Genomic DNA, 24,119 nt, shown 5'->3' on the forward strand with positions numbered 1-24,119 from the left:
GGCTATTCAGAAGAACAATGTGACTTGTTATGCTTGTAACAAAACTGGACATATTGCAAAATTTTATAGAAGTAAGGCATCATCGACAAATAATAAAGGACCCAGTTTAAAAGGCAAAGAGAAGGTTGATGAGGTAAAGCAAGAATTTTCAAAACAATGGATTAGAAAGAGAGATCAGAATGTTGATGAGACTATTCCTTCACCGGTAGAATAAAGTATCACTCCACCGGCAGGAGACTCTTCATCCAACTGAAAATTAATCCTTGGGGGTATTGCAACAAATTGAAAATTATGCAAGTTTACCCTCGGTTGATGGTGAGAAGATGAACTTCTTCTTTATCGGCAGATGTGTTAAGTTTCACTTAACCGATAGGCATTTATTGTGGTTGTTGAAGGGAAATATATTATAATTAAGTGTGTTTCACTCCTTTTCACTCACCGAGCATTCAAATTTCCTAAGAGCGCGAAAAACTCGAGCAAAGGCATCCTTAACGACAAGTGAAGCAAGATCTTTCAAGCATCCAAACCTAAAAGGCAGATTAAGGTATTTATCAATGGCTTCCTCCTCTTCTCTTGAATTCATTGCAAACCCTACTGTTATTGAAGTGGTTAAATGCCCTAGGCCTGTATTCAAGATTATCCCCGAAGTAGGAAAACAAGATGATACCCTAGGTGCATTTTCTAAAATCCCTAAAGGAGCTGCATATGCAGAAGACCCAAGAATTTACATGCATTGCCACATTGAGGAACTAGGTTAAGATGAAATCATGAAAATGTACAAAAATGTGATTTGTGATGAAACTGGAATTGTAAAGTCGGAACATAAGGTTATTGAAACCCTAGGTTTTGTGGAAATCCTTGATATTATGGAATTTCCTAAGGAGGTTGTGAGGATTGTACTCAACAGAGTTCATGGTGAATTCTTTTGGTTAGACTATATCCATAAGATCACTTGAGAAGTAGTTAAGGCTGTGACTGGATTACCTTCCACCGGTAGCAGGCCAGATAAGACCAAGAAAGTTTCAAACAACACAATGATGTTTTTAACTAGTGCAACCTATGACAACAGATCCCTAAGAGTTAATGATGTGAAAGATGAAAATGCTAGATTCATTAGCATGATATTAGGATATACGACAATACATGCTAACTGACTGAACTCAGTTACTAGTCTATGTACCAAGAGTGCATATGATATGGTTAATAATGATGCTAAGATAGATGTATGTGAATGGTTGAAGGATGAATTAATTGATAATCTGAAGAAAATTAAAGGAGATAAGAAAGGTACTTTCAGATTTGGAAATCTTCTTGTATGCCTAATGCTATATATTATAAAAGAAATTCCCAATATAGGCAGAAAAGACTTTGGTTATGACATATCGGTAGGTAAACAACTATTGGATATCTTCACTAACATGGGAACAGATAGGGAAAATAAAATAACTGAATATTTCCAAGCATTTAAGGCTAAAATGAAGACTAGGGAAAGGTTACCTTAGAGTATTGTTGACAAATATCAGAAAGAAATTTGTTTTGTGATTAAGAAGGATGAGATCTGGATGGAAGTAGTTCCTTCTAGAACTGTTTGGGTGATAGAGATGGGATATGAGGCAGATATAAACATAATTGAAACATATGCCAAAGCCCTACTTGAATCCCCTAGAGAACCGGAAGAAAAAGTTTTTGGTAATGCCGAGACTATAGAGAGTTGTGTACAAAATTTAAAACAAAGAAAGAGAAGGGAGAAATATATCAGAAGTGCAACAAAATAGGTGAAAGAAATCAAGGAAAACATAATGAATATCACCGGTATCAAATAAAGAGACTTGGAAGGTTTACAACCGAAAGCTCACCTCTCACTGGTTGGAACTTCATCAGAAAGTGAAGTCCCAGCTGAATTCAAATGAGTTGATAGGAAGAGAAAACCCTCACCGGTACCCTCTCCTCCTCCCAAGAAAACCAGGACAACAAGGCATAGACAACAAGCAGTAAGGCCCCCAGCTAAAAATATGACACCAAGAAAGAGAAAGGAAAAACAGGTTATTCCTCCTCTTGACAACTTGCTAAATGAAATAATAGATGATGGAAACTTGTCTAATGTTAGTAAATTGTATGATACATTTACCAATGAGGAAAAAGAAAGCATAGAAAATAGTATCATCTCACACCTAGACATTTATAAGAAAGTTTTGATAGAGGTGGTAGATGATTTACCTAGTGATTTATATAGGCAGCTTGATGCTAAAAGGATAGCCATTATGGAACTAGACAAGAAAATAAAGACTGAGAAACTATTAGTTGTTCACCTTGTTAAATCAATGGAAGAAATTGATGAGCTGATCAGCGAAGATAACAGAACAATATTTTCTAGTGGTCACCGACATGTAAGTCTAATGGCCGATAGAGTTAATGAGATATCAAAAGAGACGACATATAAATGGGACATCTTCTTTTTGGAGAAGGAGAAACAAGAAGAGCTCAAAAGAACTAAAGATTTTAAGGTATACCAAAAGGATAAGGACAAAGGAAAAGGCAAAATAGGTGGACTACCAAATATAAAAGTGACAGACAATTTACCACCACCTACCGTTACTCCACCCATTCAGACATATGCAACACCGACTACTAAGGATGTGGAGACTCCACATGAGGATACAAATCCTAAGTCTGAAATCTTGTATACCATGAACATAGACACTCAGGAGGTCAATATTGTGGTTGACAAAGAAAGTACTGGGGAAAAGAAGAAAGATGTTGCTCCTGAGCAACCGAGTGAAAATATTGAGGTAGAGACACATGCAGAACAAATAGTGGAACATATTGAGATTGGAATGGTGACTGATACCATTGATGCAAACATTGAAAAACCAATGGAGATAGAGTTACCGACTGCAGAAAATACAGAGAAACATACTAAGTCACCGGTAGTGGACAGTGCAGAGGTACAGACAGAGAAACCGATCATCGATACCACTAAGAAACAATAAAAAAAAAAGATAGAAGAGAGCATAGAAATACAAGTTGACCTTCAGGTACATACATAGACAATACCACCAGTAACAGCTGAGAAGCCTAAAAATTTGCTGATAGAAATGCAAACACAAAATGACCCACTAGAGGTTGAGGCAAGCAAAGTGGTTGCTCACACCGGCAACATTAAGATTGTTAAGGTAATTGGTAAGTCATCCAGTACTTCCATGATGGAATTCAGACCAAAAAATGTGATTGAAGTGCTACTGGATTCTATTAAGAAGATTATTGATTGTAATGCACTAGCATATAAGGCTATAGATGATACCATCCCCATTCTTAAATTGATTGCACCCAATTGTAATATAGACAATAAATATTCTTTGAGTTAATTAGACACATTGTCTAAGTATATCACCGACAATATACTGACTGTGGAAAAAATAAATGAAGAGACATTTAAGGAGAAGATGGATAGAGAAAAGGAGAAAATCTTTGATGAAATAATAAAGAAGTGCATGGGACACATTGACACCCTCTTACCGACACTGAGTAAAACCATTATGGAGTTTAAGGAACTATATAGAGATACATGTAAGACCAATCTTTTGACAATGGATATCGATAAGGAGATCAAAAAAGTACAAAAAGAAATAAATGATATAGCTGACAATATCATTGGTTTATTAGAACCAATATCAGTTATCGAACAAGAGATAGCTAGATTTGAGGAGAAAATTAAGAAATTGGAGAAAGAAAAGGAAAGAATAAAAGGAAAGGCAAAATAATTTAAATGCAGACTCAGTCCTAAATTGGATAACCTCATCTCTTTGAGGAAAGAGATCTCAGAGGCACTTATTCAGTGACAAAAGACACTGGAAGAGAAAATGCATCACCTCACCAGTACAATTCAAAGAATAGAGGCAACATTAAAGGACAACAATAGGTTCACTCTGAGCCTGAATTTGGTATTAGCAGACCTATTTCAGATTGTAACCAACCGGTTACAAGTTTCTAGCTGAGTACTGCACTCATTGACATTTTGACAACCTTTGTCATTGATGTCAAAGGGGGAGTAGTAGAGAAGAGAAAATCCCAATAACTTAGAGATCATCTGCTCAGGGGGAGCACACAATTTTGGTAAGATTTTTGGAGTTCAATTTTTGGATACAATTTTGAATTTTTCTCATGAGTGTTGCCATCAATGCCAAAGGGGGAGATTGTTGGCATTACACACTCCAATGAGAATTGTAGGTGATTGAAGGTATTGTCATTCATGGAAACCTTGCAATCTTATGGCACTGGCAGGCACTAACACCGACAGGCTGTACACTGACAGATAGTTCACTAGCATCGACAAGGATGTTTACCGATACCCTAGCTGACATGATTTTGATTATTGTATATTGCATTTAATTGTAATATCTTTTGTAAGCCGACATGGAATATTGTAATAAGACTCATATATATGTATGAGATCTTGTAGATCATTTTGTAGATACATGATAGGATGGATATGTAGAGTGAATACTAAGGCAGATCTTGTAGAAGGGTTTATGGTTATTGTATGATCTTCAACCAGTACTGAACCTGGCATAATAGATTCTTTTTGTAGCAGTACATCATATTGGATTTTCATAATCCATTTTTTAATTCAATGAGACTTCCTTTTGTATTTGAGCAGTGAGCTTTAGGCAGTTGGCCTTCCTGCATGTGCAGGCCCCTATTGTAAGTAATATCCATTCATTGGCCAGTGAGTGAATATTGTGGGTCACAAATCCCATCAAGGTTTTTCCCACACCGGGTTTCCTCACCAAAATCCTTATGTTATGGTATGATTTGTACATTGTGTTTATTGTTCATATTTACTACATTAATTCTTGTTTACCAGTACATTGTTTTGGAATGCAAATTACTTAATAAGGTTAGAAAATCTGTTAACTGGTTAGATACTGATTCACCCCACCTCTCAGTATCTTTGGGAATCCTAACACTGGTAACAATAACCATGAAAGTTTGAAACATACCAGTTAGGTTGCCTTAGTCCTACAAATGTCTGCCTCATCGGGGGTCTTCCTTTCATGATGCTGACTCTAGTAAATCCTTCATGATTAACTCTTGCATTTATCATAAGATCTACATTCCAGTAGCTTAAGTGTGGCCTCCAATTCATTGTATTGTGTATATAGATTTGTGTCATGGTTTCTAACAACTTTTGCATAAGTCTTCTCACTGGTATCCTTGCTTACCGTGAATGTCTTCTTCTCTTCACCTTCATTTGAGGAAGTGAATTGTATCTCCTTAACGGATGCGTCTTTACTATTTTAAATTTACCCTTCAAATCATAAGCCACCGATATTTTTAGATTGCTTCTATTTGCTCAACATCTTGTCCAAGGCTTTTGGGCTACCCTCATATTTGCTTCTCACTTTCAGTTCATACTTACTCTTTTCAAGCTCCTTTCTGAGCTTCACTATTTCAACTTCCAGATCTTGATGCTCCTTTTCTTTCTTCATCAAATCAGAGGATGTAACTTGACATATCCTCTTGGCTTCTTCCAACCGGAGTTTCAAATTAAAGATGACTTGATTGGAACCATCTAGTGATTGCTTCAAGTGAACTCATTCTTCTGCTGCAGAAAGCTTAACCTTCTTGAGTTCTCTTCTTATCTTACTCAACTCCGCAAAAGAACTTATGAGCTCACCTTCTAGATCCACTTCAGCTTCAATGTCTTCTTCTTCCTTATCTTCTCCAACCGGTTCATCTAGTGCCATAAAGAGATTAACTTCTCTTTCATTCTTAAGGTAGTCATCTTCTAATGCACTTTCTTTGTCTATGGCATCATCCTTAATAGTATATAGGTTGTTTTGCTTCTGGTAGCCTCTTCTTCCTTGCTGATAGACATTCCTTAGTTTGTCTTTACCGACAGATCTGCCAAAAATTCTTTTCTCATCTCCACCAGTTTCATTATAAGGATATTTTGCAGCAAAGTGTCAAACTTAACACAATTAAAGCATTTGAGTGGTAACTTTCCTTTATACTTGTCGGATCCTCTCTTGAGCTTTCTGAAATTTTTTTCTATATTTGCATTCGAGTCTTCACTAGATCCTTTATGAGCAACCTCTTCCTTTCCCTTTTTGGTGGAGTTGAATGCTGCCTCTTTCCTTGAGGATGCTTCACTGATTGTTCTCATTTCATAGGCTATTAGAGAGCCAAATAGCTCATCCATTGTGAAGGTCGTCAGATCCTTAGCTTCCTCTATGGATGAAACCTTAGTATCATACCTAGATGTGAGAGATCTAAGTACCTTCTTGACAATAATCTCATCAGCAATTTCTTCTCCAAGTCCTTTGATGGTGTTCATAGTTTCATCTATTCTATGAAGGTAGTCTGCAATCTTTTCTTCATCTTTCATATTAATTCCTTCAAGATGACCTCTTAGTGATTGCAACTTGGCCTCTTTGACTTTGGCATCTCCTTCAAATAATCTCTGCATTTTATCCCAAGTCTCCTTGGAGGATGCACAATGCATGACCTTGACAAACACATTATCTGACAACCCTCTTAAGATAGCATGTTTAGCCTTTGCATTGTTTGCATACTCCTTCTTAGCATCCAAATCAGTGGGAGGGATAGTAGAGACCGTATACCCATTCTTGATAGACATCCACACATAAAAACCAAGTGAGGAAATATAGGTCTCCATTCTTCTTCTCCCAAAGGCATAATTAGATCTATCAAACATGGGAGATTTTGAGGAGGAGAACTCATTTCTTGCCTTTGTGTTCTTTGACCAAAATCTACCCAATCTAGAGAAAGATTTAATCAATTGGGAACCTAGCCTCTGATACCAATTGTTGAACACAATGTACCACTGAGAGGGGGGTGAATCAGTGGTTCCTAAAAAGATTTTAAACCATGCTTGTAATACTGATTATCAACCTAAACACTAAACCAATAAACCAGTAAGATAAGAGTGGATATCAAAAAGGGCAAACACACAAAAGCATAACTCACAACACCAAATGTACGAGGAAAACCTAGTATGGGCAAAACTTCGGTGAGAAATGTTGTTGGAATCTACTGCTCCAATCCAGCCTCATAATGAAACAATCAAATTACAATAATTTAGGGCACCAACCTAAGGAGCACCAACCCCTGCACCAAGCTCCAACTCGGTATTGTATAATGAAATATAGTTTTGATATGGTTATGGCACCTGGTTGCAAATGAGTTCTGCTACACCCGATCAATGGATTTCTGGTGGTTAACAACTTCATCTTCTTCATTGGTTCTCACACTACCGGTTACAAATTACTCTTTCTGATCACTCACCAGTTACTCCCAGCCTCTCTTCTTTCTTCCTCAGCCTCACACCACACTTTGTCAGTCTTGGATTCCTTATTGACCAATCACACCTCACCAGTTAGCTTGACTGTTAGAACTACAGCAGTTTATTGGTTGAACTCTCTCCCCGGTTCACCTACTAACTCACACTGCAACTTTCTCATAATAAACTCAAAGGTAGACAATATTTCTCCTTGCTCAGGCTCTCTTCTTTCTCACACTTTGCATCAAGCATCAAGTCATTCCAGTCTCAAGCTAACATATTTATCTTTTAGGGTTCCCTCCAAAACAACATTCAAATGGTGTCATGTTAGGTTTTGACTTCACCAACTCGATCCGTATTAGATTTGATCTGATCTTCTTTTCTGGAGAGATGATCTGTGTGTCATCGATAAGCACCACCAACACCTCACATTCCAATGTGCGTTTTCTCTATTTGCATGTCTGCACTATTATTTTTTGTGTTTCTTTGTCACACACCATTAATGGCTTGATTGTTTCCTTTAGAAAATGGGTACGGATATCATATCTTCTTGCAGGATCAATTCAATCGCTTGCCTCTTGTCTTCCTCGAGTTGCAACCTTCTGCCATCCTTCTATGATTTGTGGTTTCTTCATAAAAGATGACCTTCTTGTTGATTGTTACGTCGATGAACACTTCACCGACCTCTACATGATCTCCACCTGACTTCCACCTATCATCCTTGTCGACATCCATCTATGCTTGGTTTGATTTATTGGTTTGACATCCTTCACCAACCAAGATTGACTGCCAGTGTAACTCACCTTACCAGTATAATCTAACTTCATCGGTGGGTCTTGATACCTACAAAACTCTTCTCTGTTGATGGATCAACTTGGCATTCCATCAAACATGTTGGTCCTACTACTCAGTCCATTTACCAACATGATTAATCTTTTATGAGTATATCGGTTTACATCCTTCTGTTCTTCTCTTGCTTGCTTTCTTTGCATTGCCGGTGGTCCTACTTTACTGGTAGATGATGCATTTCATGTGTACTGATAACCTATCTTCTATCTGCTTACATACATATGGATTGACATCATCATGTCTTACATCTCCCATACCAGTCACCACTTCTTACTCACCAGTGACCATGCCAAACCGGTTGACATCAATGACAACATAATGCCAATAATGCCAACAATTAGCACATACAAATTGTTGAATCAATCATGGAAGGATGTATTGTGATATGTTTTGGTTCTCTCTTTCTCCTAGAGTGGACTAATTTAAGTATTTTAGGTCTTGGTGGCTTATTTTGTGTAATATTACTTATTTTATTTTAGCTAACCCTTGATTAGGATTCCCATATTGTATCTCATATTTAAGATTTGTGGATGGATAAATTGGAGTGTGGATGAGAAGTGAATTGTGTGAGAAGTTTATGCAAATGATTTGCAAGTAGATCTGAGTTTGTGGTAATGCAAAAATTAATTTGAGAAGAGACTTGAAGATGATATGTTTTGCAAAACAGTGTGTTGGGACAATTAATATTATCAGAGATGTTTGTCATGATGTTAGTTGCTTGATCGTCATTTTTTTATCATGCCTAAGGTTGTGCCCCTTAGTTCCGCAAGTGCTTCAAGTGTTGGTGCTCCTTGGCAGTAAGCCTTAAACATTGTAAACATTGTTATGCATATTGTGAGTTAGAATCTCACAATGGTTTTCCCCTATTTGGGTTTTCCATGTAAATCTCATGTTCACGTGTCGATGGTTGATGCTTATGTGTTGATCATTAATGTGTTATTGATAAGTAAGTTAATGTTGTTTATTAATAATTGATTTTGATGTTCCAGACTGATTCACCTCCTCCTCTTAGTAATGTCAGGTGTTTAACAATTGGTATTAGAGCAAGGTTCCTCTTTGGAAAGCTTAACTGCTTGAGGTAGATCTAGAGATGGTGCAGGACCTTCATTTTAAAGAACCAATGTTTGATGGAAAAAAAATTACTTATTGATAGGAAATAATGGAGTCTTACTTGGAAGCATTATAGAATGGAATCAAGGAGATTATTCAGACAGGTTATCAACACCCTCTGAATGGACCATCAATTCCAAATAAAATTAAGGCTCAAGAGACAAATGCTAAAGATACAACAATACTTATCAGCTGTCTTAGTGATGAAGTATTTGGAAAGGTCAAAGGAATGAAAGAAACTAAGGGAATCTAGAACAAATTGTGTTATGCATATGAAGGTGATTTGTAGACCCAACAAGCAAGACTTTTGAACCTAAATTAAAAATCAAAGGTTTTATAATGACTAATGATGAAAGTGTTGAGAGCTACATACATAGAGTAAATGATATGATAGAGGCTATCAAAGATTGTATACGGTGAAAATGGAAACAACAATGTTAAAAGACTAAATGAATTCAACCACAAAACCCTAGCCTAACAAAAACAAAGATCCACCATAACATATGAAGATTACCTAAGACAATGCAAATCAAATGAAATCACAAAGATTATACCATCACATGTCCAATAGGGTTTGGATCTCCATTCTTCCTATCTCCATTGATATTGCTTGATATATTTGCTCTTAGATTTTATGTGCACAAGAGCTCAACAAAGAACGAAAATGTGGTTGCAAGTAGGATTGCATATGAAAGTTCAAAGGCGTAGTGTAGTCGAATAATCATCAGGGTTGAATGCATAGTGAGGTAGTCAGGGTTTGATAATGAAGGAAGTATCCTCTTATATAGAAGACACTAAATTGAAATGGAGGGATAAGATTGAGAGGTGTAAAAGAGGTTGGCTATGATTAGAGGGTAGGTAAAAGAAATAATAAAATAATGAGAGGGGTAGGTAGTGTATGAATTAAGAGATGAATGACATGTGTCATGGGTAGAAAAGGCTAATGAATTAATTAAATAAATAAAGATTTATTTAATTAATAGAAGAAGTGGGATCAATTAAATAAATAAGATATTTATTTAATTTAGGAAAAAGGATAATTTAAATAAATAAATGTATTTATTTAAATGAGAAATAAGGCTAGAAGAGGATAAATGAATTAATTAAATAAATAAAGATTTATTTAATTAATAGAAGAATTAGGATTAAATAATTAAATAAATAAAAATATTTATTTAATTAGACATGACAATTTTAGGTGTCTACATTTTGCCCCTCTTTGAGACAATGCAACTTGTCGCGTTGTTTCAAAGAAGATAATATGAACTGATACAAAGTTGCCCCAAGATGGGAATGGTATGCCCCCTCGAGAGATTGGATGAACATGTCTGAAAAATATCGCAGACAATCTCTCGATAAGAAAGAATGGCTAGAAAGGATTGACTGGATAAAGTGACAGAGTCACGGGATAATGAAGACTAACTCAGGCGAGGGCTAGGGCTAGGGCTAGGGCTAGGGTAGTCTATAAGATAGACCACGAGGGGAATACATCCTCTTGTCATCCACACATCCAAGAGATCAGAGTGCAGAGAGAGAATAGAGCAACAACAGTCAACAACGATGGCATTGGTTCACAGATTCGATCGCGTTCGTTGATTTCAGAGGCCAGCAGATGCAGGAGAGCCGATAAGTACCACAAAACCTCCTTGTACTTTATCGCAATAAATGTTGTCATTAATGCATGCTAGGTAGTGCAATAAATGTGCTTTTAGGTAATATCAAAAAATGTCAAAAAATGCTGAGGCCCATCTGCGTTGGTGCCAGGAATGTTTTTGCTATGTTGGCACGTCTGTGCAGAGCATAGGCACATCTGTGTATTTCAGGCGCGTCTCTGCAGAGCAAGCGTGTTTGTGCAATATGTAAGCGTGTTTATGTCATGAAGGCGCGTTTATATCAAAAATGTGCATTTATGTCTTCTAGGCCAAATCGACAGTTCTGTGATGAACATACGCTGTCGATTGGATAAGTTGCTGAGAGGATACACTCAAGCAGGTCCTCTAGGGAAGACTAGGATAGCAGATAGGGATAGGATTGACAATTCTGTGATAGAACATACGTTGCCAATTAGGAAACTACTCAAGAGGATACACTCAAGTATAGCCCTAGGATAGGATAGATCGAGGCACTTTGTGATGAACAGTGAGTACCAAGACATAGTACTTTGTGATGAACAGGGAGTACCAATATGAGCAACACTTTGTGATGAACAAGGAGTGCAAAATATGTAGTACTTTGTGATGAACAGTGAGTACCACTAGGATAAATAGCAACACTTTGTGATGAACAGTGAGTGTCATTAGGATAGAAGCAATACTTTGTGATGAACAATGAGTGTCACTTTGACTGACATGATTGCTTTGCTTGACTACAAGAGTACTTGCCTATGCTAGAGTCACGGGAGAGATTTCCATCGACTCAGAGGTTACGACCGGAGCTGACATTCGAGGACAGGGCTGCCATTGAGGTTATGGGTCTGAGATACATTCTGTATGTGCCTGAGTTTCGGGCGAACATGGGTTTGCTGACTGCACTTGCTAAGAGATGGCATTATGAGACATGCACTTTTCATTTGCCGATGGGTGAGATGACAGTCACCTTGGAGGATGTTTATAGGATTCTAAGGATACTGATTGATGGGGAGCTGATACCCTATGATTGAGATGGAGACAGGGATGCCCTGAGACGAGTGTTTCAGGATTTAAGACTAGAGATGAGGGCTGGACATGTGGCATGGGACACCATGACACAGACCGGATTGGCGCTACCAGTAGTACTGGCAGGAGTGATCAGTGGGTTCCTGTGTATCAGTATTGTACTATTTTGTATGATGATGTAGACACCTTCGGGTGATTGTAGCCATATGATTTGGACATCATTGTATCATGACACTTATGATTATATATATGAGATGATTCATCCTTGCGGCAACTATATGCATGTGTACCTATGTGATGAGATGTTTCATGATGTATGTTTCTATGTGATGCTTATGATATGGGTGCAAATATGTACATGATGTAATGCACTATTTTTGTTCTTTTATGTTTTTAAATGTTATGCATATGTGAATGTGAATGTATGAAATGCAGATGAATATGATAATGCAAATGACTATTTACATGATGAAATGAAAAATGTGCTAACATGTGTTGTGTGCAGGATGTGATGCAATTGCGATATCTATATGTATGTATGAAATGCTTATATGTGGTAATGTAGGTGCAACTACATGAAATGAAAATCTTTTTGGCGTGTCATTATACTCAATCGTGTGATAGCAGGCTACACAGACTCAAGAAGGACGATGGAAGTCAATCAAGAATGGGGGATGGTAGATAGATATGAAAGTGAAAAGAGATTCTTGTGCATTATCATCATTGAGCTTTATTATGGCAAAATAGGTTATGACAATCAAGGCATATGTTCGACCCAAAAAGTCATTGTACCCATTTGCATGGAGATAAGACAGTCACAAACAAGGAATGCCCCAATTCATACTTAGATTCACAGTGTCCTCATATCCTTGGACAAGTCATAGCATTACTAAGAGACAATCCATAGACAACAAAGAAAAATAGGTGACGATACCCCATCCTTGCCTTTCTAGTCAAAGACATCCTAGAGATAGAATCTCTAGTTAGAGACATCCTGGAAAAGCTAAAAGACATGTCACCAAAAGATAAAATCAAAATAACACCAAGACTCGACACCAACATCCACTTTAGTCCTCAATTTTAGTGTCTCTTGTCATTTGTATAAGTCTTATTTGATTGTGGTCACAATGTTTACTTTCACAAAAGGGATAGATAGCACTGAACCATAATGTTGTTTGAGTCTATTGAAAGATTTGATTTGTTGAAGCCCATTGTTGCTGCTGTGTCTCATCTGAAACTGACCAAATCCATGAAACTGATACTTTATTGCAGAGAAGATGAAACTTTATTGTGGATTGGCGATGCAAATGTTGCTTTATTGCGGATTGTGAGCGAATGGATTGAAGAAATCTGGAAGAAACTGTACTCCTCGAAAATATGTGATGCTCTTAGTTCCACACCCATCACTAGATGTAGGATTTGCCTTAGCCACAGATAGGAACTGATTTATTATGGATGGAAACGAGCGAAAAAGAATGTTTATTATGAATGGCTAACCAATCTTGGGTAGATCAATAACAAGCCATGATGGGAATGGGTATGTTTATTATGAATGGATAGGTTGTGAGTGTGTGCAAAGTGAAGGATGAAATGGAATCCTAAAGGAGAAAGGAGCAATGTCTCTACGCATGGCGTCGGTGACCTAGTTTTCACCATGGTACTTGCCCAGGGTGCCACCGAAGTGGTTTTCATCGTTGGAAGAATTTATTTCTCTTTACTTTTTTGATTTTTTGATTTTTTTGTTGTCACAAGGCGCCTGTTTGCTAGGTTTTCACCAAGTAACGATTTTTTTTTTGCTTTTATGATTTTTTTGTATTTTTGAATTAGGATATTCTGAAGAGCTATGTGTAAAACCTGTGAAGATGCATGATATTGATAGGATCCTCCAAAGGTTCACCATCTATAGTTGAGAGTTGATATGCACTAGATCCATATGCTACTGTGATGATGTAAGGACCAAGCCAGTTTGGTTCGAACTTGCCCTTCTTCTCTCTGTCTTGTTGATTTTTAGGATTTTCTCTAAGGACCAAGTCACCTACCTCAAATGTGCGAGGCTTGACATTATGATTGTAGCTATGACTCATTTGTTGTTGATAAGCCTTGAGATGATTAAAAGCAGATTGTCTTCGTTCATCCAATAGTTCAAGTTCTTGTAAGCGAGAGACCCTGTAGTCTTCATCACTAATACTATTTTGCAAAGAGACTCATAAAGAGGGTAACTCGACCTCAATAGGAAAGATAGCTTCAGTGCCATAGACAAGTGAATAGGGTGTAGCTCCTGTAGGTGTGCGGACACTTGTGCGGTAAGCCCAAAGTGCAGGATTAAGTTGGATATGCCAATTACGGCTAGCGTCATCGACTGTCTTTTTCAAGATTTTAAGGATTGTTTTATTAGATGCCTCAGCTTGACCATTACCTTGGGGATAATAAGGTGTGGAAAAATGATGGGTAATATGAAAGTGGTCACAGAGTTCATGAACATCCTGATTTTTGAAGGGACGCTCGTTATCAGTGATGATGGAAACAGGAATACCGTATCGACAAATGATATAGTTGAGAATGAATGTAGCAATTTGTTTTCTAGTGACTTGTGTGAGAGGCATGGCTTCGATCCATTTTGTGAAATACTCTGTGGCAGTGATGATGAATTTATGACCGTTGAAAGATGGAGGGTGAATCTTGCCTATGAGATTGAGTCCCTACTGACAAAAGGGCCAAGGAGTCGCAATTGGTTGAAGTTCTTGTGCTGGCGCATGGATGAGGTCTCCATGAAGTTGACATTGCTTACATTTCTTGACAAACTAATATGAATCTTTTTCCATATTGGACCAGTAATATCCAATCCTGATGAGTTTATTGGCTAAGGTAGGACCACTAGAATGTGGACCACATATCCCTTCATGTACTTCATGTAACGCAATCTGAGCTTCATCGCTTTCTAAACATCTAAGAAGAGTGCCACCTAGACCTTGACGGAGGTCTAGGTTATCGGCTAAAATGACATATCAAGAAGATTGGTGAATGAAAGTGCAACATTAGTTATTGGATAGATCAGGAGGTAGGGTATTGTCACGAAGGTATGCGAAAATGGAACCGTATAACTGGGACTCAGGACCAACAACACATATCATCTCAGTAGGAGTGATTTCATATGAGGGAACCAAAAGATTATCCACCAAGAACTCGTAGCGGGTCTCATTCGGTGGTAGATCAATTAGTGAAGCAATTGTAGCCATGGCATCCGCGACTCTATTCTACTCTCTTGGTATCTGCTCAAAGTCTATCTTTGTGAAATGTAGTTTCAAGTCATCCACCATTCTTTTGTAAGGCATTAATTTCTCATCCTTTGTTTGGTAGTCATCAATTGCTTGATGAATTACAAGTTGAGAGTCCCCAAAAACATGAAGTTCCTGGATCTTCCACTGAACTGCAATCCGTAATCCAATTGTTAATGCCTCATATTCTGCTATGTTATTAGTGTAGGAAAATGATAATCGATATGATTTTGGTATAGAATCCCCTTGAGGGGTTATGAAGAGGATGCTAGCTCCTACCCCATGCTGTGTGTATGAGCCGTCAAAGTATAGTTTCCAAGGCTTTGCATGTGACACTGTTAAAATGGATTCATCTGGAAATTCTAAAATTAGAGGAACATCATCTAACATGGGAGCATTTGCTAACTAATCTGTGATAGCTTGTCCTTTTATTGCTTTTCTATCCACATACTCGATGTCAAATTCACTCAGGAGCATCACCCATTTGGTTAGTCGCCCAGTAAGTGTTGCTTTATTGAGAAGGTATTTCAATGGATCGATCCTTGCAACCAACTCATTCTTATGAGTTAGCATGTAATGTCATAATTTCTGTGAATCAAAGACCACAACGAGACATGCACGCTCAATTGTTGTGTAGTTTAGCTCGTATCCCACCAATGTGCAACTGATATAGTATACTGCCTTTTCTTTTCCCTCAGTAACTTGTTGTGCTAAGAGTGCCCCTAGTGCTGTTGAAGTAGCTGATATGTATAGTAATAGAGGTTGATTTGGAACTGGTGGCATCAAAACTGGTGGATTCAAAAGATAATCTTTGAGTATCTGGAAAGCCTGTTGACAGTTATCATCCCATTTGAATTTGATGTTTTTATGTAGCAAGTGCTGAAAAGGATTACAATTATCTGCAAGTTGTGCTATGAATCTTCGTATGGACTGGAGTCTCCCTTGCAAAGATCAAAGTTGACTGATATTTCTTGGTGGTTGCATCTCTAGGATGGCCTTGAATTTTATTGGATCGACTTCAATTCCTCTTTTTGATACAATGAATCCTAGGAGCTTCTCGGAGGTTACTCCAAAGACACATTTCTTGGGGATTAATCTTACTTTATACTTTTCCAACCGATCAAAGACGACTGAAAGTATGTCTAGATGTGTATCTCTATCTATTGATTTACCCAAGAGTTCATCAACATAATCTTCCACAGTTACGTGCATGAGATCATGAAAGATAGTAGTCATGGCCCTTTCATACGTAGCGCTTGCATTTTTTAGCCCAAAGGGCATAACATTCCAGCAGAAAGTTCCCCAAGGACAAGTGAATGTTGTTTTGTGCTAGTCCTCGGATGCAATTTTTATTTGATTGTAACCAGAGAATCCATCCATCAAAGATAACATCGCATGACCTGCTGTGAGATCGACAATCAAGTCAATATTTGGTAATGGAAAATCATCCTTAGGACAAGCTTTGTTGATGTCTCTGAAATCTGTACATATTTTGATACTATGATCTGGTTTACTGACAGGCACTAAGTTGGAGATCCATTCGGGATAATCAATTGGACGTATGAATCCGACATCCAATAATTTCTCAAGCTTTTCTTTGACTAATAATGTGACTTGTGGATGCATCTTTCTTAATTTTTGTTTCACTGGTTTTGCCCCCGGTTTAACTGTCAAATGATGTATTACCAAATTTGGATCCAATCCAGGCATATTAGCATATGACCATGCAAAGTTGATTTGTCGCTCTGTGAAGAAACTTATGAATTTTGACCTTTCTGACTCTGTCAAAGATTGAGCCAGGAATATGTTGTGTGGAACTTGTTCGGTGCCAATGTTTGTTTTGATAGTCTCCTCTACCAACATGGATGACTTTTCTTCATATGATGCTGGGAGAATGTCGACCCTTCCATCTTTGGGTGCCTCAGAGAGGTTTTCACCCTCAGATACGTCCTTTCTTTTTACTTTTTTGGGGTCAGACAGCGCCACAATGTGGTTTTCGCCATAAGACCCTTGATTTGTTTTTATTTTTATATTTTTGTGACTAGAAGGCCCAACACCCTCACTAAAATATGCCACGCTATTGAGTTCTATAGTGTATCCTTCCTTATGGTCCCCAAGGGGAAGATCATCTCATATGCCAAGATAGTCAATAAAAGCTTCATCATTTAGGAATGTGTCAAACTGTGCAGGTCCTTCATGGTCCCAGTCAATGAGTTGGTGGTGAACAAGGGGAAGGCCTTTGATGTCTTCGAAGTTAGCAGGGCTAAGAGTGAAGATGCAGTTATATTTAGGTATGTTGAGGTAGTTATCAAGGTCATCATTGGCACTCTCCTCATCAGTCTCGATCGTGACTGACTCCAAATTGTCATCACTAGTAGCGCATTCTGAGACAGGTGTTCTCATTCTATGTGATTTCAACCTAGAATCTAGAGATAAGGACTGTGTGGAATCCTCAGGGGTTGTTTCTTGACCAACTTTGAATTTTCTATAAAATTCCTCTTCTTATGTGGGTTCATCTAGCTCTCTGAATGTCTCGGTGAGCTCGTAGTCACTGGCGAATTTGTCTGAATCCCACTCCCATTCATTGGAGTCTATGGAATAGCGATTCTCTTGTTGAATTTTGGCAGCTTTGATTTGTAATGCTTCTTCTGTCTTTTGAGCATTTATCTTGGAACTCATGAAACCAAGTCCTTTCGAGCACTCCTTTTTGAATGTCAATTCAGGTTGTAAAGGTTCAATGATGCCTTCCTTTCTTAAGCCAAGAGGACTTTTGCCATCATGCCCAAATTTTTGTAGAATCTTGAACCCTTTGCCATACTTTTCACATGGTATGCTAATATGACCTTGTGTATCATGTTCAGGGTCTTTGTAAAGCATTTTGTATAAGTATTCTTCTTCCAATTCACCCCATCTTTGAAATATAGTAGGGTCCCATTTGAGTATAATGATGGATACCTGCTTATTAGGATGTGGTCTTCCATATTCTTATGGTGAACTCATGACTTGTTGTAAGTACATGGTTTGATTCATAGTGTATTCTCCCATGCCCTTGTCCTAAAATTTGCCTTTAAGCTCACCTTGTTTTGATGTCGAAGGTTTTAATGATTCAAGATCAATGTATGCAGAAGAAGGAACAACTTCCCTATTACTTGGAATGATCATTTCAGTTTTTGGTCTCAAGTTATTGTAGTATATGAATGGATTAGGATCACCATTAACTATTATTTCAACTCCATTGTGAGGAAACTTAATGCATTGGTGGTATGTAGATGGGACTACCCTCATTTCATGAATCCAAGGATGTCCTAGTAATATATTGTATGTGAGATCTAGGTCCAGGACTTGACAAACCACATCATTTGTAACTAGCCCAACTCTGAGAGGCAAGGTGAATGTGCCTTTGGATGAATGCTCTTCATCATCATATGCCTTGATGGTAATTTCTTTTGTAGAATTCACAGCTTTATCAGAATATCCAAATTGTTTAATAGTGCTCAATGTACAAATGTTTAGACCTGCTCCTCCATCTATCAAGACTCATTTTATTCGATGTTTGTGTATGAAGGCTTCAATGTGTAAAGGTGCATTATGTGGTTGGCTCACAGAGGCGTCATCAACTTCTGTAAATGTGAGAGAGTGTGGAATGGAAAGGTATCCCACCATGGCTTGAAACTGGTCCACGTTCAGATCAGTAGGAACAGAAGTGTCTCTTAAGATTTTGTCAAGAATGGCTTTATGTGCGGGGGATATGCGTAAGAGCTCAAGGATTGAGATAAGCATGGGTGTCTTCCCCAACTGTTCTACAAGATCATACTCAGGTTTGGTTGATGAGGAAGCTATGTTTTTGGCTGGAGAACCTTGCAAAGTGAATTTACCTCGACAAGTTGTAACATTACATTCAGAGGTAGGTTTGGAAGAAGATCCAATTCCTTTTAGGATGATCTTGGTTCTTTGGGTAGAATTCTCAGGCATTTTATCCTTGATGATAATGGTAGAGACATAATTGTCCATCAAAATGTGATTGACAGTTGAATCATAGTTATAGGATGCTCTAGTATAGTTAGTCTACTCATCTATGGCTGTAGCTTTTCCCTTGTCATGTTTTGGGAATGGTTCCTTAAACATTTCATGTTCTTGGTTGGATGAGTGTCCTTCAATCTCAACGTCACCTCTATCAATGAGATCTTGTATGATGTTCTTCAGTCGATGACAATTTCCTATTTTATGACCCTTGCTCTTGTGAAATTTGCAATAATCATCATAATTCCACTAATTTGGTTTGACCTTTGGTTCATATGGAGGAAAATCTGGAACTGTGATTACTTTGTTTTCCACTAGCTTCTTGAAAACTGACTCAAGTGGTTCTCCCAATGGAGTGTACTTCTTTCATGACTTGGAAGTTGTTTGAGTATTCACTTGATTATTTGTAGAGCTTGATCCCGAAAAAAATGATTTTGGGTTGCACTGTATTGGCATCAACAACACCATCATTGACTGTGTTCTTGTTTTTATTCCAAAATCTTGGCTTATCTTTTCCTTTAAAGTTATCTTTGTTTTCCTTGAATATCTTAATGACTCCTTGTTCAATTAGGACCTTCTCTATTGCTAAGCCTTTTTCAATGACGTCCTTGAAGGTGGACAAACAAGCTTTTCTTAGGTTATAACCAATGTCTTTGTTAACATTTTGCGTGAACATTTCTACCATTTGTTTCTGTGGAATTTCACAAGAGCATCTACTGGCTAGATTCCTCCATCTTTGTAAAAATGATGAAAAAAACTCTCCATCTTTTTGCTTGGTGTTGCACAAAGTAGTGACTAATATGTCTATCTTTGTGTTGTAGGAGAAATGCTGGATAAATGCCTCTGCTAAGTCACCCCATGACTTAATTCTAGGTGGGAGTTGAGAGAACCATTCCATAGCTTGATCACCTAAGCTTTGTGGGAATAATCTCATCAAATATGTCTCTTCTGCTGCTACCTCAATGCAAGCTATGAAAAACTGTCTTATGTGTGCCTTAGGATCCCGTTTTCCTCTATACTTATCAAACTTAGGTGTCACAAAGTGCGTAGGAAATGGAGGAATTGGAATGCTTTTATCAAATGGATAAGGACATATGTCTCTCATTGTGTAAGTTGGCTTCGGTCTATTTATGTCCTCCATTTTCTTTTGTAAGTCCTTGATTTGCCATTCCAAATTGTTCTTAGGTGGAGACCAACTTCTTAGACTATATCCCATGCCTGAACCACTGAGTGGAGGAGGAGCACGTTGCATATATGGATGATATTGATCATACACATGTTCATATGGAGGAGGTCTATAATGATGCTACGTATATGGACCACTTGGTATAGAGTCCTATTGAGGAACGAAATATCTGCTTTGTCCATGTATACCATACTCTACAGGCATGTCATGAGTTTGTTCTAGTGTGTTGTCCCCAAATTTGACACGGGGTTTCCTTGTGTCCAAATTTTGAGCATGCCTTTGAATATCCAATTGCTTTGGTGGTTGATCCTTAGCATTGGTATGTGATTGAGCATATTTTTCTGCATAAGACTTCCATAATGGTCTGCGAAGGTGAGTATCATATGCTTGACCATGTGTGTATGAGACCTCGGGTTTTTGAAACAAAGATGATGGTGATTCAGGCACCATATGTGGTCCTCTATTGCCTCCACTATTAGGCCTCCTTTGATCCATGTTGGAGTGAGGTTGTTGCAAAGGTCTATTTTCCATTATTTGAGACATATCAAAATCATGAGGGATCTTGGTTCCACTTTGTGCCATCAATTGTAGAAAGTATTGTCTATCTCTCCTCATTATTTCCTCAACCAATCAATTGAAATGAGGATTCATAATGGTGTCTTCCACTTTTGCTGAATGTATTGAAATGTTGTCCATATTGTCATTGTGTGTATCATTGTTGTTTATAGTGTCCATGTGCTCAACATTTGGAAAGTTTCTATAGGCATCCATGTCAGGTAATGTAGTATGATCAGAATTGAAAAAGACATCATTGTCATACTCATAGGAACTCATGTTTGTGGACTCTTGAGCCTCTTTAGCTTCTCTCCTAGATTTTTGGGAATGAGTTTCAACCATGAACTAGGTATTGACCAAGATGTGTTAGACTAGATGAAAATGGAAAGAGTATGGAAGACAAAGAGTTTGGATGGAATGCAAATGAATCTGAGGTTTACTTGCAATGTCCAAAGTGTAAGACCAAGTATGTATGTAGTAGAGTAGGTGTGGCTTCCAAAGAGATGATAGTTTCTCTTGATAAGGTAAGTTGACCTTGACTCTAAGTAAGACCAAATGAGACCCAAAGGTGAAAGACCTTGATGAGGGACCACTTAGCAAAATGTTGTATGTAATATTTTGACAAAGTAAGATGAGGACAAGAAAGTGACCTTTTGACTCAAGTTTAGACAAATGTGAATGTAATGTAAGGTGTAAAGCAATGATGGACTTTGTGAGACCCAAAGACAGGTTGAATGCTAGATGAAAACCCAGAGAAATAACCTAGGAAGCTTAAGAACTCTGAAATTGATTGCTCTTGTTTGCTGAATTATGAAAGTTTTCAATCCTGAACACAGACGTGCCTGTATACTTCACAGACGCACTTAAAGGACACAGACGCTATTCTGTCAGACACAGACACACTTAAATGATATAGACATGATTCTACCAGACACAAACACATTTCTGAGATGCTGCAATGTTGCTCAAAAGACACAGATGTGTTTCTACCCTTCACAGACGCGGTTAGATGACACAAACGCTATTCTGTCAGACACAGATGCGTTTCTGCAAACTTTGTGCAATTTTTCCAATCTGTGAAGTTGTTTGTTGTGACCAAATCTGAATGTTTGACTATTTTTCATGACAAGAGGACACAGTGTTGATAAGGACTCAATGCTTGCAAGTGTTTAGACTCCAAAATGACTCAACGACAAGTGTGTTGTTTGATGTAAAATTGTTTTGCATATACTTGAAGACACAAAAGACACAATGTTTTGATGTTTGGTCTTGAATGTTTGATTGTTCAAAATAAGTCAAGCACAATTCTTATGGCTGGCCAAGACAATAGTTGTTGATCCCACATGGGGTTTTCTCCGAGGCTATGCTATTCAGAGCGGATACTTAGATGCTTGACCCCACTGGCTCCACCCTAAGCACTCACTTCTCGGGGCAGCCAAGCATCAGTCCCCACGAAAACTCCTCATGGCAAACTTTGTATCTCTACTAAAAATCGTATGTGTGTGGGCCGCTACCAGAGGTTCGACCTCCTGCCCCAACAACTAGAAGGATTTTGGCTTCTAAAATAAAAAGGTGCTAGTAAGGGTATCCACTCGTGTGGCCATACATGCGACACTTTCAGCTCTATAAATATAGAAGGCTCCCAGCCAGTAGGGGTTACGCCCTACAACTAATCAAATAAATTTGATCAAACGGGTTTATGGGGAGACATAGTGTCGGTATGAACTAATTAGCACACGTTATCCATAGTTTTCACCATGGATACAGTTATTTATAGTGGTTTGGAAGAAGATGGCTTTTCTTTTGCTACCACTTGGGTCGTTCTCTCCTCACTAGTAGTCCTAATGAGCACACGGGGAGACAGGCCCTCTAAAGATTAAACGAAAAGAGCCTATTGCTCAAGACACAAAAGACAATGGTTCAATTTTAGTGCACCAATTGAAGTGTTTGCTAATCTATGAAAACAAGGCACACAATAAATATAAAAAACCCTTGCCAAGGTCCTGCAACAAAGATCTATTAGTAGTTTGGATTGTTTGAAATAATCACCCCTTCCTGCAAGCACGCAAGTTAGGTAAATTTTAAATCCAAAAGACTTTGTGAAATAGGGGCCTTCAACAAAATGATTTTGCTTTCAAGACAAGCTGCACCAATTTCGTTAGCTAGATCTGAAAATGTTAGCTCAAAATAAACCAGATTTGAAATCCGAATGACGAAAAAATGAATCAATGAAACCAAAAATGCAACAACCGAACAAAAATGCAGTTGTCACAGACACAGACGCTGCAAGAACACATAGACACACCTAGATCTGACACAGACATGGCTCCAGAACGCATACGCATTTCTCTAACGTAGACGCACCTAAAGACTTCACAGAAGCGACTACAGAATATAGACGCATTTCCTAAAATCTACAAAAAAATAAAATATTGTCGAAGACGTAGATGCGGTTCTAGATGTCACAGACGCGACAGAAAATAAAAAATGTGATCCGAAAGTGCCCAGACATGAAAATATCAAAATGTTGTCGGAAATGTCAAATCTGCAACTTCAAAACAAAATCTGCAATAAAAGATGTTAAATGCAAAAGGGACAAGGGTCCCACCGAGTGTGCCGAAATGTATATGGTGAAAATAGAAACAACAATGTTGAAAGACTAAATAAATTCAACCACAAAACCCTAGCCTAACAACAACAAAGATCCACCATAACATATGAAGATTACCTAAGACAATGCAAATCAAATGAAATCACAAAGATTATACCATCACATGTCCAATAGGGTTTGGATCTCCATTCTTCCTATCTCCATTGATCTTGCTTGATATATTTGCTCTCAGATTTTATGTGCACATGAGCTCAACAAAGAACAGAAATGTGGTTGCAAGTAGGATCGCATATGAAAGTTCAAAGGTGTAGTGTAGTCGAATAATCATCGGGACTGAATGCATAGTGAGGTAGTCAGGGTTTGATAATGAAGTATCCTCTTATATAGAAGACACTATATTGAAATGGAGGGATAAGATTGAGAGGTGTAAAAGAGGTCATCTATGATTAGAGGGTAGGTAAAAGAAATAATAAAATAATGAGAGGGGTAGGTAGTGTATGAATTAAGAGATGAATGACATGTGTCATGGGTAGAAAAGGCTAATGAATTAATTAAA

The sequence above is a fragment of the Cryptomeria japonica genome, chromosome 3 (genome assembly GCF_030272615.1).
Source record: "Cryptomeria japonica chromosome 3, Sugi_1.0, whole genome shotgun sequence".
Lineage (NCBI taxonomy): Eukaryota > Viridiplantae > Streptophyta > Pinopsida > Cupressales > Cupressaceae > Cryptomeria > Cryptomeria japonica.